At 42.2% G+C, this 4,946-nt stretch overlaps 1 long non-coding RNA gene across 1 annotated transcript; it reads left to right on the plus strand.

The window, feature by feature from the left end:
• The first annotated feature begins 336 nt into the window (after positions 1–336).
• LOC134437259 (uncharacterized) lies at positions 337–2,454 on the plus strand. The gene is made up of 5 exons (XR_010032373.1): positions 337–991; positions 1,083–1,183; positions 1,440–1,550; positions 1,655–1,740; positions 2,391–2,454. It is a non-coding gene; the product is annotated as an uncharacterized LOC134437259 (long non-coding RNA).
• The last annotated feature ends 2,492 nt before the right edge of the window (positions 2,455–4,946 follow it).

A 4,946-nucleotide genomic window follows, 5' to 3' on the forward strand; every position in this document is an offset into this window, starting at 1 on the left:
GGGCCGCAAGCTGGCATCTGAAGGCTGTCTTCGGTTTCCACAAGTGTCATGTTAGTTCTACATACTGTAGGGGAGTCGACGGGCTTTCTTCTTTTTCTGGGTCAACTAGAACTAGTTTAATGAGAGCAAGTGCTTGTGTTGTGTGACTTCTCCTGACTCCTGCGATGTTCTTCCGAGGCCGAGCTCACTGCGACTTGCACCTTTCACAAGTCCGAACTCTGGTAAAGGCAGAGGGAGGGATAGCTCGCGCATTAAATATTACCGGTATGTTAGGAGTGGTAAGTCGCATCGTGTGTTTGGGCAGCTTGCATGTGCAAGAAAATGTTGTCGCGACAATTGTTTATTGTTTGTGTGTCAACTGGCGTTTCTTATCTCGTATGTGCTTTGCTTGCTTGATTAGAGTCGTAGCTCTACTACGTAGCTGTTTGATAAATGCGGATGAAGGCTACGCGTGGAAAACGTGTTTACATTCACCAGTCGTTGTGTTCCAAAATTACTTAAATGCGGAGGGAATAGTTATCCAATTTCTTTCATTCACGAGCAGGGATGTGTTGCTTTGTTGACGCTACAGGGAAGTTTCCTGGTTTAAAGAAATTTGTGGCTATAGGCAACAGCTACTTCAACAAGCTTTGCATGAAATCGTGCGTGTGTAACTTAGTTCTAGTGTGAGTGTGTGATATTGTACTCTGTGCAGTATTTACGAAGGGACTGGTTGGTTTATATTTTTGTTTATGTAAATGAAAAATGTAAAGTTGTGTGTAGTAGTGAGACAAAAGCCTTTCATACATTTATTTAAGGTTGTCTGTTGTCTGTTTGAAGGTGTGTCTGCAAAGCTCTGAAACGTTTTGTCTTTTTTTTTATCTCTTCTGCTCTGGATAAGGTGGACTTCTCTCCTCTGACCGGTTACCAAGACAGCTGGGTGTGTAGGAAACTGGAACTAAGTCACTGAAGAAGTAAACCGATGAAAACCGATTTGGATTGTCTGAGAGATGTAAGTCAGTGAGTTCAGGATAAATGTATATCAACTGTATTGTAGGCTTATTACTTGAACAATAAAATCACAACAACTGCTTATTTTTCAGCTGTAGGACACAAGTAAGAGGAGAAGAATGCTGCTCAGCTGGGTCGGCGTCGGCCACACTACTTATTCAAGAAGCCCTTGGATATCATCGGCATGTATGAAGTAAGTTTTTAATGTCATGCACAACAGCAGGCGTGAATGCGCTCGCACACGCGCACACACACACACACACTAACAATGAGAGCTGGCCTGATATTGTTCTTTGATGCTGTGAATGGAATGCCTACTGTCTGGTGTCACTTCAGACAATTTTGCTATTTGCTATTTTATTTGCTTTTACTGTATGTTCTGTCTATCTGTCTGCCAAACTCTCAAACTTGTTGTCTGTCTTTTTGTCTTCCTCTTTGGGCACCGGCAGGCACAGTCATTCCGGTAGTCTGTTCCTCGATGGACGTGATGACCTGGCACCAAAACCGCTTAATGTGTACGGAGCTGTGTCTGCATCGAGGGAAGAACGCGGCACTGAAATGTGAGTGTATGATCCAAGAATTGTAAACATGGGTACCAGTTGTACTATATATTTCACAGTAAAATCCCAATTACTCATAGTTATTCATTCTTTTTCTGCTGTAGGACACAAATGAAAGAAGATTACTTCTGCTCTGCTGGGTCTGTGACACTATTTATCCGAGGAGTCCTCAAACATCAGGATGTAGGAAGTAAGATCTTTTATGTCATGCATAACAGCTCATGCGTGCACACACACACACACACACACACACACACACACACACACACACACACACACACACACACACACGTACAAAACATGCACATGCACACTCCACTCTACACACACACACAGATAAACACACACAACCTTAAAGTGACACTGTGAGATTTTTAGTTGTTTATTTCCAGAATTCATGCTGCCCATTCACTAATGTTACCTTTTTCATTAATGCTTGCCACCACCATCAAATTCTAAGCATTCATTATGAATTGAAAAATTGCACTTTTCATACATGAAAAGGGGGATCTTCTCCATGGTCCGCCATTTTGAATTTCCAAAATTAGCCATTTTTAGCTGCAAAAATGACTCTACTTGGACCATGCTAGAAATAATTGGCAATAGGCAGCCCAGTTTCAATGAGCAGCATAGTTGCAGTACCTTTTTTGACCATTTCCTGCACAGTGTCCCTTTAAAGGAAAATCCCTACTAGTTTCAACATCCAATTATATTGTTCTCACTACCACTGGTTTGTCAGGACCCAACAACGCAGTTCAGGATAAATGTGTATGTCAACTGTATTGTAGGCCTATTACTTTAACAATAAAATCACAATAACTGCTTATTTTTTGGCTGTAGGACACAAGTAAAAGGAGAAGAATGCTGCTCAGCTGGGTCGGCGGCCACACTACTTATTCAAGAAGTAAGTTTTTTTTTTATATCAATGCACAACAGCAGGCGTTAATGCACACACACACTCACACACACACACAATGAGGCCTGATATTGTCAGGCATGCAAACTTGCCGCTTTTCGGCGAAATTCGCCGTTTTGAAATAAAAATGGGTAATTTCTGTGAATCGTGCAGATCCGAGGAGAAAATATTGGGGGGGGGGTGGGGGTGGGGGGTCGAGCGAGTTGAAATGTATACCGCAGAAAATGTCATACAGCTCAATGGCAAATTGCTGGAGAGATGCCACCACCGACAATGACTTTTGACCAATCACAGTATTTCTGTTTGTCGGCACAGCCAATAACAAGAACGAGCTCAATCTAAGTCCCGCCCTGTCTTCATACTTCGAAAGGAAAGAGCGCAAAACCCTGTGTTTTCTGGTCGGCTGGGCTGCGTAGTTATATCAAATGTCTTTTAGTTCTATAATATAGAGAGTTGTGTCCGACCATTTTCCCCTACCCAAATCCTGAAATGTGCCGTCTTTGGATTTAGCTCTAAACGTGGAAGTCTGCGTGGTTAGTGAACAGGTACCCCACACCTCACAGTTGGTTTAGTTGTTTTGCCTGATAATTTGACTCCGGAGCTTCCCTGCCCTCGTGAAAAATAATGTATTCTCATAAGAGCTCCGAAAGCTTGGTTACACGCACGTGTTCCTGGTATTCTGTTGTTTCGGTTAATGATTTGAAATGTCCATTTAGGCTACGCTAACAGTAGAATAGTTCAGTTTTCGTTCGCTGTATGCCTACTTGTTCTCCGGTTAGTCGATGCAAAGGACATCTGATTTCTGCGCGAGTGAATCCAACTTGGAGAGTTCAGCGGGAGAGTGCGCTAGGGGGGAAAAGTCTAAAGTAGCTATCGGGTAAAAAATATGGATTAAAAAAAACTGGTGAAAAAATCGCATGTAGGCGAGGCATGCAACATCGTGCATATGCTGCGGCCAGAGGGAAGGGAGAGAGAAGGCTGGGCCAGTCAGTCTAGCGTTTGACACAGGACAAATTGCAATAGTTGGCCAAATCATTCCAAGTTTTTGTTTAATCCGATTCCTTTGTAGGCCTATATCTAAATGACCTTAAAAAAGTGAACGATATTTAGTGAAACATACTTTTTTCCAGGTCAAAGTTGGAGCGTTCCTATTCCTAGGCTACTCATTTTTTCTACAGGAAGACATTAAAAGAGATACTAGGTGAATAGGCTAAAATTTGAGTAGTTTGAGTAAAACTTCAGTAGCTAATTCAAACTTTGACAAAGATTTTTTTTGTAGCCTATTGCAAGTTGTCTGAAATATGATGATTAAATATGCATGAGATGACAACCAGGCAAGTGTTGAGGGGGTGTTAGGAGACTGATGAGAGGAGGGGTGCTTAGTGTCATTTGGGGGCATTTTGGCCTATTTTATTTTTTAATAGGCCTACTAAGGGTTTTGATGAGGTCAATGGGGTGTTGGGGAAACTTACTATGAGAACCACTGCTCTATCATGATAAAAACCTATTTTATCAAGCTATCTACCCAACCCCCCATCAGACATGACGGCTAAGTCATGGAGTAAGGTTGGCAGTTCTCATGTTCACTGTCCCTTGGTCGCTAATAACTACAGTATGCTCAAAATTCACCATTTAAAGACTTTTTTTTAGCTAAATCCTCTCCCCCCTAGTCTGAGACTGTTATACAAGATCATCCACTGCGCACAACACACACGTGTGCACCTGCGTTTGCGCGCGTGCACTGCGCCGCACCGCGCCGCACCGCGCCGCACCGCGCCGCACCGCGCCGCACCGCACCGCACCGCGCCGCGCTGCGCTCTTGTCACCTTTTTCACCCCTGACCTGTTTGCATGCCTGATTGTTCTTTGGTTCTGTGAATGTGTATGGAATGCCTACTGTGTGGTGTCACTTCAGACAATTTTGCTACAGTTTACTGTATGTTCTGTCTATTAGTTTGCCAAACTCTCAAACTTGTTGTCTTTCTTTTTGTCTTCCTCTTTGGGCACCGGTAGGCACAGTCATTCCGGTGCAGTCAAGTCAGAAATAACATTTTATATACCTGTGTGTGTGTGAGTGTATGTGTATGTGTATGTGTGTGTGTATATATATATATATATATATATATATATATATATATATATATATATATATATATATAACATTACATTGCATTTGGCAGACGCTTTATAACCAAAGCGACTTTCAAAAGAGGACATAATCAAGCCAACATCACAAGTAAATACAAAGTGTACAGGAGATATACAGAACAATATAATTTACCTAAACCATATTTATGATGAATGAGATGGAAAAGCCATGTCTTGGCCTAATCATTTACACTTTTCTTTTGTTTTGCTTTTTCAAGACTTGTGGTGAGATGCCAAGAGCTGCCATGAGGGATATGCAACCTGCAGCTTCACCGTGCTTTTGGGAGGTCATCTACTACGTGAACCTTAATATCTACAAGCCAGCTACTTTAA

This window comes from Engraulis encrasicolus, chromosome 21 (assembly GCF_034702125.1).
Source record: "Engraulis encrasicolus isolate BLACKSEA-1 chromosome 21, IST_EnEncr_1.0, whole genome shotgun sequence".
Taxonomy (NCBI): Eukaryota; Metazoa; Chordata; class Actinopteri; order Clupeiformes; family Engraulidae; genus Engraulis; species Engraulis encrasicolus.